The 15,335-nt window shown below is 38.0% G+C and overlaps 1 pseudogene; it reads left to right on the top strand.

Annotated features, from left to right (window-relative positions):
- Positions 1 to 4,215: 4,215 nt before the first annotated feature.
- On the top strand, positions 4,216 to 5,228 carry LOC119514671 (annotated as a pseudogene).
- Positions 5,229 to 15,335: the final 10,107 nt, after the last annotated feature.

Below are 15,335 nucleotides of genomic sequence, written 5' to 3'. Positions count from 1 at the left end.
AAGGCATCCAAATTGGAACGGAAGAAGTAAAACTGTCATTGTTTGCAGACGATATGATCTTATTTCTGGAAAACCCCGAGAAATCGATGATACAGCTACTAGAGCTAATAAACAAATTTAGCAAAGTAGCCAGATACAAGATTAATGCACACAAGTCAGTAATGTTTCTATATGCTAGAAATGAACAAACTGAAGAGACACTCAAGAAAAAGATACCATTTTCAATAGCAACTAAAAAAATCAAGTACCTAGAAATAAACTTAACCAAAGATGTAAAAGACCTATACAAAGAAAACTACATAACTCTATTAAAAGAAATAGAAGGGGACCTTAAAAGATGGAAAAATATTCCATGTTTATGGATAGGAAGGCTAAATGTCATTAAGATGTCAATTCTACCCAAACTCATCTACAGATTCAATGCAATACCAATCAAAATTCCATCAACCTACTTTGCAGACTTGGAAAAGCTAGTTACCAAATTTATTTGGAAAGGGAAGATGCCTTGAATTGCTAAAGACACTCTAAAAAAGAAAAACGAAGTGGGAGCACTTACACTCCCTGACTTTGAAGCTTATTATAAAGCCACAGTTGTCAAAACAGCATGGTACTAGCACAAAGATAGACACATAGATCACTAGAATTGAATTGAGAATTTGGAGATAGACCCCCAGATCTATGGCCGACTGATCTTTGATAAGGCCCCCAAAGTCACTGAACTGGGTCATAAAGGTCTTTTCAACAAATGGGGCTGGGGGAGTTGGATATCCATATCCAAAAGAATGAAAGAGGACCCCTACCTCACACCCTACACAAAAATTAACTCAAAATGGACCAAAGATCCCAATATAAAAGAAAGCACCATAAAACTCCTAGAAGATAATGTAGGAAAACATCTTCAAGACCTTATATTAGGTGGCCACTTCCTAGACTTTACACCCAAAGCACAGGCAACAAAAGAAAAAATAGATAAATGGGAACTCCTCATGCTTAGAAGTTTCTGTATCTCAAAGGAATATCTCAAAAAGGTAAAGGGGCAGCCAACTCAATGGGAAAAAATTTTTGGAAACCATGTATCTGACAAAATACTGATATCTTGCATATATAAAGAAATCCTACAACTCAATGATGATAGTACAGACAGGCCAATTATAAAATGGGCAAAAGATATGAAAAGACAGTTCTCTGAAGAGGAAATACAAATGGCCAAGAAACACATGAAAAAATGTTCAGCTTCACTAGCTATTAGAGAGATGCAAATTAAGACCACAATGAGATACCATCTCACACCAATTAGAATGGCTGCCATTAAAAAAACAGGAAACTACAAATGTTGGAGAGGATGTGGAGAAATTGGAACTCTTATTCATTGTTGGTGGGACTGTATAATGGTTCAGCCACTCTGGAAATCAGTCTGGCAGTTCCTTAGAAAAGTATATATAGAGAGATACCCTTTGATCCAGCCATTGCACTTCTCCATATATACCCGGAAGATCGGAGAGCAGCGACACGAACAGATATCTGTACACCAATGTTCATAGCAGCATTATTCACAATTGCCAAGGGATGGAAACAACCCAAATGTCCTTCAACAGATGAGTGGATAAATAAAATATGGTATATACACACAATTGAATACTACACGGCAGTAAGAAGGAACGATCTTGTGAAACATATGACAACATGGATGAACCTTGAAGACAATGCTGAGTGAAATAAGCCAGGCACAAAAAGACAAATACTATATGCTACCACTAATGTGAACTTTGAAAAATGTAAAACTAATGGTTTGTAATGTAGAATGTACGGGAACTAGCAATTGAGAGCAATTAAGGAAAGGGGAACAATAATCCAAGAACAACAGATAAGCTATCATGGGTAAATTTAATGTTCTGGGAATGCCCAGGATTGACTATGGTTTGTTAATTTCTGATGGGTATAGTAGGACCAAGTTCACAGAAATGTTGCTATATTAGGTTACTTTCTTGGGGTAGAGTAAGAACATGTTGGAAGTAAAGTAGTTATCTTAGGTTAGTTGTCTTTTTCTTACTCCCTTGTTATGGTCTCTTTGAAATGTTCTTCTATTGTAATTTTTTTTTTTAATTTTTTGTATTTTTCATACAGTTGATTTAGAAAAAAAAAGTTAAAAAAAAAACAAGGAAAAAATATGCAGAGCCCCCTTGTGGAGCTGGTGGAGAATGCAGGTGTATTGGCCTGCCCTACCTCGATGGTTGCTAACATGCCCACAGACATAGGGGATTGGTTGTTTGATGGATTGAGCCCTCTACCATGGAATTTGCCCTTGGGAAGACTGTTGCTGCAAAGGAGGGGCTAGGCCTCCCTATAACTGTGCCTAAGAGCCTCCTCCCAAATGCCTCTTTGTTGCTCAGATGTGGCCCTCTCTCTCTAGCTAAGCCAACTTGGCAGGTGAAATCACTGCCTTCCCCCCATGTGGGATCAGACACCCAGGGTAGTGAATCTCCCTGGCAACATGGAATATGACTCCCAGGGAGGAATGTAGACCCAGCATCGTGGGATGGAGAACATCTTCTTGACTGAAAGGGGGATGTGAAAAGAAATGAAATAAGCTTCAGTGGCAGACAGATTCCAAAACGAGCTGAGAGGTCACTCTGGTGGGCACTCTTACACATAATATAGACAACCCTTTTTAGGTTCTAATGAATTGGGGTAGCTCGTGGTGGATCCCTGAAACTATCAAACTACAACCAAGAACCCATGAATCTTAAAGACAATTGTATAAAAATGTGGCTTATGAGGGGGAACAGTGGGATTGGGGGGGCCATAGGGATCACACTCCCATTTGTCTAGTTTGTGGATGGATGAGTGGAAAGGTTGGGGAAGGAAACAAACAAACAAACAGACAAGGTCGCCCAGTGTTCTTTTTTACTTTAGTTGCTCCTTTTCACTTTAATTATTATTCTGGTTATTTTTGTGTGTGTGGTAATGAGGGTGTCAGGGATTGATTTTGGTAATGAATGTACAACTACATTCATTATGTATATGTGAACAATCAAATGTACGATTTGTTTTGTATGACTGCGTGGTATGTGAATATATCTCAATAAAATGAATAATAAAAAATAAGTCTACAATTAAATGTATCTACTTCTTCACTTATACTAATTCATGATCCTGAAAAATATTTAAATGAAATGATAATTTCATACACTGTTTATATATGTATGCTTAAAATAATAAAGTGTGGAGAGAAAAAAATAAAAATAAAATATGATACAGATTTCTTCATCAGAACTTGCTTTGTTTGAATGTGCAGAGCAAAGGTTGACCAAACATGTTGGCAGAATGACTGAACATGGAAATATGGGAAAGACAGATCAAGTCTAAAGACATACAAATTGAGAGACATTGACACAGCAGTAGCTGAAGTCACTATGGAGTTAGATGAGTAACCAAATGAAATAATGAACACAAAATGGCATACCAAAGATAAAAGCATGGTGACTAACAGATTGGAAAAGAGATATAGTTTACCAAAGGAGATAGTCTGCTTGGAAAATGTGACACAGGTGGAGGACACACACTGGGCTGGTTTTACTGAGACCTAAATAAACCCAATGGTTCTTGTGATTTACAATCATTGAATGCCAGTGTAGACATTTATTACTCCCTGGGCTCTGGTTCAATTTGAGCTTGGTTAGTGGACAAGTTCCTGATCATCTGTGCTGGTCCCTCCACTAACATATCCATTGCACAGGATTGTTTCCTCAAAGAATCCCAGTACTATCCGTTCCTTGTCATGTATAATAAGATTATTCTGTGATTCAGGCTGTTCCAATAAGTTATAAGTTAGTTGGGAGTTGAGACTATGTCTTTAAAGGTTGAATAAATAGATGAATAAACTATATTTATCACATATTTATTTATATGTCTAGGACATGGAACACAGAGAGTTAATTATTCCTAAAATGATTAAAACTGAAGTGTTCGGGTGGTTGTGCTGGAATAGCACGTAATGAGAACTTATTGTGTACAGATTATTTCCTACACATGAATGGTAGTTAGTCCCACTTACCAACAGGGATTATTTCCTATATATTTTCTCTGTATTGATTTCATAAATGCAGAGAGAGAAAGCTGATGGCTGGAGTCAAAATTGATAGATAAGGAACTCATGGCAAACAGTAAGTCCATTAATAATTCTGTATTTCCCTCTCCTTTCAAATTGAAGAAGCCATGAAGAAGGAAAACCAGTCCTCTACCCTGTATTTCATCCTTCTGGGAGTTAGCAGCCAACAAGCACAGGAAGATTTCTTCTTCATCTTCTTCCTCTTCATCTACCCCATCACACTGATGGGAAACCTACATATTACCTACCACATCTACATATTATGAACAAAAATATCTGCCCTGCCTCTACCACACTATAATTAGATCATAAAATCTCAATAATCTTGGCCATTCACTCTGATGTTAGCCTCCACAATCCTATGTACTTTTTCCTTGCCAACCTCTCCCTTGTTGACATCTTCTCTCATCTGAAACTGTCCCTAAGATACTCACAAACCATCTCTTGGACAGCAGAGACTTCTCCTTCAGGGGATGCATAATGCAAATGTATTTCATGATTTCCTTGGCTAACACTGACTGCTACATCTTAGCTGTGATGGCATATGATTGGGCCATGGCCATCAGCTGCCCTTTTCATTGCACAATAATTATGAACCCAAGGTCTTGTTTCTTGCTTGTTATTTGGTAGTGGATGATTGGAATCACCAATACCCCACCCCACACTCTACTTACCACTGGTCTGCCCTTCTGTGGCAACCAGGAAGTGGCCAAATTATACTGTGATCTTAACAGTTTGATAAAGTCCTGTTCTTAACATCCACTTTATGTGAAAATAATAAACTAGGGCTGGGGTTTTCTCCTTGCCATTAACATTCATCATCATCTCCTATCTTCGGGTCTTCATCACTCTCTTACAGGTTCTATACAACAAGGGTATGCTCAAAGCCTTCTCCACCTGTGACTCCCACATCACAGTCATTCCTTTGTATTATGGGACAGTGATGGGCATGTATTTCCACCCTCTGACCAGTTACAGACTGAAGGATGTAGTGATAACTGTTATGTATGTGGCAGTGACCCCAACGTTAAATCTTTTCATCTGTAGTCTAAGAAACAGGGACATGAAGGCTGCCTTGGGGAAGCTCTTCAGCAAGAGGAGGTCCTCATACTGGATGTGAGTTCATTCATGTATTAGACATCACCATCCTCAATTAGAATGCACTTGTGAGTCCAGACCCAATGTCACCCCTTTGCAAGAAGTCATCTTTGATTTTTCCAGCCAGAAAATCCCTCTATTCCAAAATCCTGTAACAGTTTGATAAGACTTCAGTCTTACAAAATGACCACTTTGTATGCATTATTGCTGCTTTGGAAGAGCAGCAGCACAAGAACCTTAGGTTATGTCCCACTTGTACTACTGACTAGCAGAGAAGAGTTTGGAAAGTCTCAGCATTTTCTTCCACATCTACATAATATGAACAAAAATATTTGCCCTGCCTCTACCACACTATAATTGGATCATAACATCTCATGCTTTGAAGGATGTAAATCATTATTTGATTGCCAATTCTTACTATTTCTTTCAGTTTCCTAGGCCACTTAGGTAAATAAACAACATAAAATGGACCAGCATAAAAAATAGAAATGTATTAGCTTACAGTTTTCAGGCTGGGAAAATGTCCAAATCAAGGCATCATCAAAGTAATGCTTTCTCCCCAAGACTTTGGTATTCTGGGGCTAGCTGCTGACCAAATTTGGTCCTTAGCTTGTCACATGGCAAGGCACATGGTGGTGTCTCTCTTCTCTTCCTGGTTCCATTGATTTCAGCTTCTGGCTGCTCCAGCTGTGACTTTCTCTCCCATTGTCTGAATTCATTTGCTTACAAATGATTTCAGTAAGAGGATTAAAACCTACACTGAAGTGGGTCACACCTTAACTGAAATAGCCTCTTGAAAATGTCCTCCCTGCAATGGGTTCATATCCGCAGCAGAAGATTAAATTTAAGAACATTTTTTTTTTCTGGAGCACATGCAGCCTCAAACCACCACTCAATTATTAGGTGTAATCACTGCTTCTTTGCTTTTAAGACTGAGGACAGGAGCTGTCTTAATGCATCTCTGTTACTCACACAGTACTGGTTCACTATTGGTGGAAAGTGTGATGAACAAATGAAAATGTCAGACTCTGACATGTAATCTGAGAGTGATCAGACAGAATTACACAAGATATTATTTACCCATCCATTGAACTCTTTAAAGAAACTGATGTTAAGAGATTTTTTTTCTTATTGCAGAGTTGATTAAACTAGACTGTCTCTATACATCATAAGAATCTTTTAAATCTTATTAGAATAACACACACCAATAGACTGATTGCATTTTAAAGTAATAAAGAAATAGCCTGTTCTGCATTAATTATAATATGAAATAAAGCTGAGTTGCCAGAAAACTTCCATACCAAATAATAAAGGAAAACAGCTTTATTGAAGCTACATGTTTCTCCAGCATAGCCAAGGGTAGATGAAGCTTTTATTATGGGTGACCAGCCCTGGTTATGTGGGCAATATTCCACAAACACAGACAGTTAACTCAGCAGGACACTAAACAGCCCCTAAAGGAACACCACTCCCAATGATCTGATTGGATTCATTGAAAATTAAATGTTTTACAAAATATTTATAATATATCATTGATTGTTCATAAATCACTCCTTTCCAAACAGAAAAAAAAGATTTAAAGAGTTGAAATGAGTGTGTCTTAGAACAGCGTACAAATTTTCAATTATTTACTATTTTTAACTGCCAGTAAAAATTATCTAGAGATAACATACACTGCCAAGAGAGTTTGTCCAAGGATGTTGAAAGATGATTCTATTTACCTTTTAATGCTTTCTGAGTCTCTAAAACACCAAGGATGAGACCAATATAATGAAAAAGGATTTGATTGCAAATGCTTCTGAATCTTGGGGGTAAATGACCAAATGATGGAATGAATGAAGATATTTTATTTCAGTATGTAAAGAAGATGTTACTTGAAACTATTGAATTTCTATCTGTCCTCTTTAAGGATGTGAAGTTTGGGATCTGTTTTGTTCACTGCTGTACAACCAGCACTTACAATAGGGCTAGCATATAGTAGTTACTCAATAAATTTCTGTTAAACAAATAAATGAACCCTGCAATATTATTCTTAAATAATGAATACACAGAGATTAATTTTGCTGTTGTGGGTGAACTCAAGAAGGCCAAAGGACAAAACAGATTTCCCACAGAGAAAAATAGGTGCCAAAAAGGATAGCATAAAAGAATAGCTGAAGAAATATAGTTTCTTAGAACAACTCAATACACTTAATTTCTGAATCAATCTCACACCATTCCTCTGTGTTCCTTAAAGTTAGACAGGAGAAATTGAGCTCTCTACTGTACTTTCTACAAGAGTGAGAAGATGTTTGTATGTTTGTAGCTCCAACTACAAATAAATATCACAGCACCTGTCTTAAGTCAATCATTGTTTGCCTCAGTTATCTTCCTTTGATTCTGCATAACACATCATCCAGAAGAAATTATTAATACTTTTTAATTTACTTTACTTTGTGCATCAGTGCCCTGGAATTGACTAATTTTGGAAAAGACTATGTATCTTGTATGTCAGTTAGTGTCTAGTCAGGAAACAGAAATAATGCCAGAGGTTTTTAGTTTGTTGTTTGTTCATTTTCTGTTTAACTGAAATATTAGTATATACCTTTTTCCATATAATTTTTATTAGAGAATCTGTAGGTTTAAAGAAAATCATGCAGCAAATACAAAGTTTTCATATACCCCCACTATTATTAACACCTTGCATTAGTGTGGGGCTTCTATTACAATTGATGAAAGAACATTTTTATAATTGTACTAATAACTATACTCCACACTTTACATTAGGGTTCCCTGTTTGCATCATACAGCCCTAGGTTGTTTTTGTTGCTTTTTAATTTCTATTCTAGCAACATCTATATATAACCTTAAATGTCCCCTTTCAACCACATTCAAATATATAATTCAGTGCTGTTATTACATTCACAATGTTATGCTACCATCACACCAAATAGAAATTCTGTACAGTTTAAGGACCAGGAATTCTGAACAAAATAGATTCAATACAGGTAATTGGATGTAGGTACTGCAAGACCAATGCTGAGGTCACCCAGGGATTATTAAGCACAGAGAGAAGTCAGTTCCATTAAGATGGGATCAAAGGGGAAAAAATGGTGACACCAGAATGAGCAAGATGACCCAAATGTGCATTCCTGGGGGTTGGAATCCTCAGTGTTGCTGCCTTTTGTAGGTTTTTTTAAATGTCATTTATATTAATCTTTGCTATTGGACATGACAATACTAAGAGTAAACACCAGAGAAACCCTGGGGATTCCAGATATTGTAATCCATGCCCACAACATACAGCAACAATTCAATTGCCCTTGATAATTGGGGTCAACATTATCACCAGCACATAATATTAGGCTAAAAAATAGAAATCCCAAAATATAATAGTTGATACCCTTTAAAAATGTGAAAATTATACTTTCTGAGAATAAACATGGGCACAATAAAATTGTATAAAAACAAAAGCAGGACTTCTGGGAAGATGGCAGATTAGAAGAGGAAGAGCAAAATTCTCTTCCATGAAAAATACTAGATAAAGGGCAGAAAGTGCTCCAGAACAGCAGTTCCAGGGTGTCACAGGCTGGGCAGGGACATCTACACTACATAGTGGGGACTTAGCTGGAGAGGCAGAGAGACTGTGTTTGTAAGGACTGGTGAGTGTATTCAGCCAGGACCACCACCAGGGATGGGCAGCTGGAGCCATTTTAATGAGTGCAGGAGGGAGCAGCTTTCCACACATGGGCACCCATCTCAGCAGTTGGGTGGGAAGATAACCCTTCACAGCCCCACCACCAAGAGCTCCCATGAAGGAACTTGGAATTCATTGGACTTGTAGTGACCGCAATCATTCTTCCTCCACAGAAGTCTGCAGCATGCACAGCCAAGAGGCTAGGACACCACACAGATGCTCCAGGTGCCCTTACCCAACCCAAGGGATTTGCAGGTGCATGGCAGACAAGGACTGCACGGCATTTGAACTGAAAGGTGAGATGCACAGTTCCACAGCCCCCAGTGGTCAACGTGCAGCCCTACAAATTGCCAGGACCACTGTATCCGGGAGTGAACTCCCTGCCAAACTGTGCAGGGCCTGCCCTCCTCCCACAGGACTGGCAGTCCCAACTGCACATGGAAAACTGGTGCACTGATTGGATTTCCACTTGCTTTTACCCTGCTCAGTGCACAGAGTTGGGGGACAGCTGGCTTGAGGGTAATAGGTGGCTCATGAGCACCATCAGCTTGTAGGACAGAGAAAAGACACTCTATTAAGTGGTAGCCCTGCCAAATTATATATAAATGTTCAAATAATCCTGCATTTCCCAAAATATTCTTACAAAGAAAAGCAAATGCCCAGAAGCCACCAGAAAATCATAAAGCACCTGAAGAACCAAGAAGATATGGATGCGACAAATGAATGAATTACAAAGCCAGAAGAGACACAAACTTTGGAGCAATTAGTTAAAGAAGTACACATAAATCTCCAGAATAACTTGAATGAGATGGCAAAAGACATAAAAGACATCAAGAAGACACTAGAAGGGATTAAAAAAGATTTTGAAAGAGTAAATTAAAAAATAGCAGATCTTATGGAAATAAAAGATACCGTTAATCAAATTAAAAATATACTGGAGACACAAAACAGCAGGTTTGAAGAGGAAGAAGGCCAGGTGAGTGGACTAGAGGATAGCAATGGAATGCAAACATGAAAAATGTCAAATGGTGGAAAACATAGAAAACTTTGAAATGGACATCAGGGAAATGATGGACAACATGAAGAACATATATATGAATCATTGGTAGAGGATCTAAGATGGCATCATGAAGAGGAGTGGAAGCCAAGTAGTCCCCTGGAATAACTAAAAAAAGAAAAACAGAAACAACTAGTAAATAAGCTGAAATAACTGTGGGGGGACAAACATGACTGTCCACTCATCATACAGCAACCTGAATTGGGAGGAATGCCTGAGATCACAGCATAAAATCTGTAAGTAAAAACTGTGGATCTGGACCTCCAGAAGATGGCAGATAGGAGAGAGAGGGCAAAAAAAACCTCCATGAAAAATACTAGATAAAGGCCAGAGGGTTACCCAGAACATTGGTTCCATGATGCACTAGCTGGACAGGGTCTGCTGGATCCACAGGTACCATGCACTTGGTGAGGCCAGGAGTCTGCATTTTGGGGCAAGTAAGCAGACCTGCTAAATGTCTGGCAGCCACACTGCAGTGTGGGGAAGCCATGGGTTGGCATTTGGTGTTGGACTAGTTCTTTTTTAAAAGACCAGAAGCAGCTGCAGATATGGTGGTGGGGACCACACAGAGAAGTGTGGCAGGAATGGTGTCTCCACAACCTGCAAGTATGCCTCAGTATCTGGTGTGAATGATAGCCTTTCATGCACCCACTGCTAATTGTCTCAGAGCGAGGCAGGCAGGGGTTAGCCAAAAGGGGAGAGAAAACACACCCCTTGCAGCCATCTTCCTGGCGGGCTGGATATGCTCCTGCCCAGTGCCAGTGCCATAACCCAGAGCTGTGCCAGGAAACTCACTGCAATAGGAAGTGTTTCCAGCAACACACGCACACACTACAGGATCTGGCATGGACAGTGGCCTTTTGCGCACCTGCAGTGGGTTGTCCCAGAGTTGAGGGATGGAGCAGTATGAAAGGGGGGAGATTGGCATGCCCCATTCAACCACCCTTTCAGCAGGCTGGGAATGCCCCTACATGGCCCAGTGGCCCACAACTTCCCTTGAGGGAGGGTGCACATTTGTGATGTAGCACAGCCTTCCCTCAGCAGAGGCCCTAGAAGGGCATGGCTGGGAAGAGGGATGCACTCAGAAATCCCAGGAACCTTATGCCAAGACCAAGGACTTGTGGGTCAGCAGCAGAGACAATCTGTGGTGAGACTGAACTGAAGTTTTAGACTCTTGGAACAGCCTTAAATCTCCAGGAACACTGGGAGGCTTGATTGTTTAAAGCTGCCCTCACTCCCTAACTGTTCACACACCCTACATTCAGAGTGGACAGCAACAACTACACACACAAAACTGGTGCACCAATTAGACCCCACAAGAATCAGACCCACACACACCACAAAGACAAAGTTAGAGAGAACTGGCTTGAGGGGAATAGGTGGATCACAGATGCCATCTGCTGGTTAAAGTGTACACCACCAAGCTATAGATCTGACAAATTAGAGAGAAGTTTCTGAGTTACCATACATATCCTAAAAGAACCCTATCAAGTAAAGCAAATGCCAAGAGACCAAAAACAACAGAAAATTTTAAAGCATATGAAAAAAACAGATGATATGGATAATCCAGACCCAAGCACCCAAATCAAAAGATTAGAGGAGATGCAGTACTTGGAGCAATTAATCAAAGAACTAAAGGCAAACCATGAGACAATGGCACAGGATATAAAAGACATGCAGAAGAGTCTAGAAGAGCATAAAGAAGAAATTGCAAGAGTAAATAAAAAAATTGATGATCTTCTGGAAATAAAAGAAACTGTTGACCAAATTAAAAAGATTCTGGATACTCATAGTACAAGACTAGAGGAAGCTGAACAATGAATCAGTGACCTCAAGGACCACAGAACAGAAAATGAAAGAACAAAAGAAAGAATGGGGAAAAATCAAAAAACTCGAAGTGGACCCCAGGGATATGATAGATAAAATAAAATGTCCAAATATAAGACTCATTGGTATCCCAGAAGGGGAAGAGAAGGGTAAAGGTCTAGAAAGAGTTTTCAAAGAAGTTGTTGGGGAAAATTTCCCAAACCTTCTACACAACATCAATACACAAAGCATAAATGCCCAGTGAACTCCAAATAGAATTAATCCAAATAAACCCACTCCAAGACATATTCTGACCAGACTATCAAATACTGAAGGGTAAGAGCAAGTTCTGAAAGCATAAAGAGAAAAGCAATTCACCACATACAAAGGAAAAAACATAAGACTAAGAAGTAACTACACTACAGCCATCATGGAGGTGAGGAGGCAGTGGCGTGACATATATAAAATTCTGAGAGAGAAAAATTGTCAACCATGAATTCTTTATCCAGAAAAGCTCTCCTTCAAATTTGAGGAAGAGCTTAAATTTTTCACAGGCAAACAAATGCTGAGAGATTTTGCTAATAAAAGACCTGCCCTACTTGAGATACTAAAGGGAGCCCTACTGACAGAGAAACAAAGAAAGGAGAGAAAGACATGGAGAAAGGTTCCACAATATTAGATGAAGATGCATTTTTAAGCTGTATAGTGACCACTGAATATAAGTTTGGCTTTATTATCATCATAGTCATCATAAGACACAACCCTATATTAAATTATTTTTAATTCATATTTCAGAGAGGAATAAACAGACATTGCAGAATGGTGACATTATGAAGGAGAAAACATACTTGGTATCACATCTTATTCCATGCTACCATTTCTTTCACTCTATTTCAAATGGATAACTCAGGTTTATGGTATGGCACTTTTTCTGAAACACCAGAAGTTGGAAGATGAAGATACTTGCCTCACTTTTCTGACTTGCTGATTGTAAATGTGGTCATCTCACTTAACTTTTAAGATGACTCTTAGTTTCCTAATTGATAAAACAGGAATTAGACTAAGAATAATTAAAAACTATTAAATTTAAGTCTGAAAATATAGACTTCTTTTGAAAATCCAAAGGAATACTCTTACACTTTTTGAGACCATTGAAAAATGTGTATTCTCAATTATGTTTTATTGCTTGGTGTAGATGAGATGCCATTGTCTGGAGATAGGTATGGGCTATATACAGCAAAGTCATCTAGAGAGCAGTGTTGGCAAAAATGTCTATTTATATACAGAGAAACATTTGTTATTGTAGTCATTGAACCACTAAATTTTGTTTCACACACTGAAACAAAAGAACATTAATTGTGGACCCAAGATTTGCTATTTATTGCATAGTCAATGGAAAATACTGAACCATTTTAGCTGCTGAGTTCAGATAGAGAGTTTGGCAAAAAAAATCTATTTACTCTATGATCCCTAAGTTTGCAAAGTTTGCAGTGAGACTTCCTATAAACAAAACAAAATTATCTCAATGCATTTTATTCCTTGGGTCAGATAAAAATAATCTGAATAGCAAATGTTATGTGGAGGCATGTTTGTAAATATAAAAAACAGGAAGAAGGGGAAGTATTCATCTGTATTCAGATTTATTCTGCAACATATGTATGGTGAGAATAGCAAAACAATAGCCTCATCTGTAAAATTTATAATGCAGCCACTATTTTGTGATATCAAATAAGATGATTATAAATTCTGAAAATTAGATACTATTCTGAAACTTTAAAAAAAGAATGGAGGGGCATATAGGGAAAAATATACCTATTGCAAACTAATTACAGTTAGTAGTATTTTAACATTCTTTCATCAACAGTAACAAATGTACTATACCAATACTATGAGTCAACAATGGAGGAGGGGTAGTTAGGGGTATGGAAGGATTTGAGTTTTCTTTTTTTGTCTGCATTTATTTTCTGGAGTAATGAAAATGTTCTAAAAACTGGAAAAAAATTAATTGTGGTGATGGATTCACAGGTGTATGATAGTACCAGGGGCAATTGATTGTTTGTACACTTTGGGTCTTTGGATAATTGTTTGCTATGTGAACAATATCAATAAATTAAAAAAAAGAACTATTATAGCAAAAATATATATATATATATATAATCATTGGTGTCCAAGGAGAAGAAAGGAGTAAATGACTAGGAAGAGTGTTTCAAGACACACTTGGTGAAAATTTCCCAATCATTCTAAATGACATAAATATGCAAATAAAAGCTGCTCATCTAACTCCAAGTAGAATAAATCTAAGTAAACCCACTTCAAGACATACTGATCAGATTGTCAAATGCTGAAGAGGAGAAAGTTCCTAAAGCTGCAAGAGAGAAGTTAATCTTATGGGAAACCATATAAGACTAATTCACTACTCAGCAGGTACCAGGGAGGTGAGAAGGCAGCAGTATGATGTATTTAAGATCCTGAAAGGGAGAAACTGCCAGCCAAGAATTCTTTATCCAGCAAAGCTCTCCTTCAAAATTAAGGGAGAGTTTAAAATTTTCACAGAAAAACAAATGCTGAGAGAATCTGTTGACAAGAGATCTGCCTTCCAAGAAACACTAAAGGGAGTTCTACCAGCTGACAAAAAGAGAAAGGAAAGAGATGCCTGGAGATGGTCACAGAACTGAAGAGCATTAGTAAGGGAAACAAAGGGAAAAAAAATGAGAGAGGGAGGGAAAAACTGATCTGACAAATAAAAACCAAAGGATAAGATGGTTGATTCAAGCACCCCCTTCACAGTAACAACATTAAAGGTGAATGGATGAAACTCTCCAATTAAAAGATATAGATTGACAGAATGTATTATAAAGTAGGAGCCATCATCTTAGACCAAGTGACACAAAGAGATTGAAAGTGAAAGGATGGGAAAAAATATTCCATGCAAGCTACAGCAAAAAGGAACAGGGGTAAAAATACTAATAACAGATAAAATAGATGTTAAATGAAAAGATGTCATAAGAGACAAAGAAAGACCCTAGATACTAATAAAAGGGACAATTCACCAAGAAGAAATAAGAGTCATAAATGTTTATGCACCCAATCAAGGTGCCCCAAAGCACAAGAGACAAATATTGGCAAAACTGAAGGTAGCATAGATGTTTCTACAATAACCATGGGAAACTTCAATACACCACTCTCTTCTATATATGGAAGAACCAGATGGAGGACTAATGTGGAAATTGAGAACCTAAACAATGTGATAAATGAATTAGACTTAATAGATATTTATAAGGTGTTACATGCCAAATTACCAGGATATACATTCTTCTCTAGTGCTCATGGAATGTTCTCCAGGATAGAGCATATTCTGGACCACAAAAAAAGCATCAATAAATTTTAAAAGACTGAAATTACTCAAACCACAGTCTCTGGCCATAATGAAATATAACTAGAAGTCAATAACTATCAATGAACCAGAACATTCACAAATATGTGAAGGTTAAACAGCACAATCCTAAAGAATCAGTGAGCCAAAGAAGAAATTGCAAGAGAAATTACTAAATATCTAGTGATGATTGAAAATGAGACATATCAAAACCTAT

This window comes from Choloepus didactylus, chromosome 18, assembly GCF_015220235.1.
Source record: "Choloepus didactylus isolate mChoDid1 chromosome 18, mChoDid1.pri, whole genome shotgun sequence".
Taxonomy (NCBI): Eukaryota; Metazoa; Chordata; class Mammalia; order Pilosa; family Megalonychidae; genus Choloepus; species Choloepus didactylus.
Note: the sequence above shows the minus strand (reverse complement) of the source record. Positions and strands in the feature narration are given on the sequence as shown.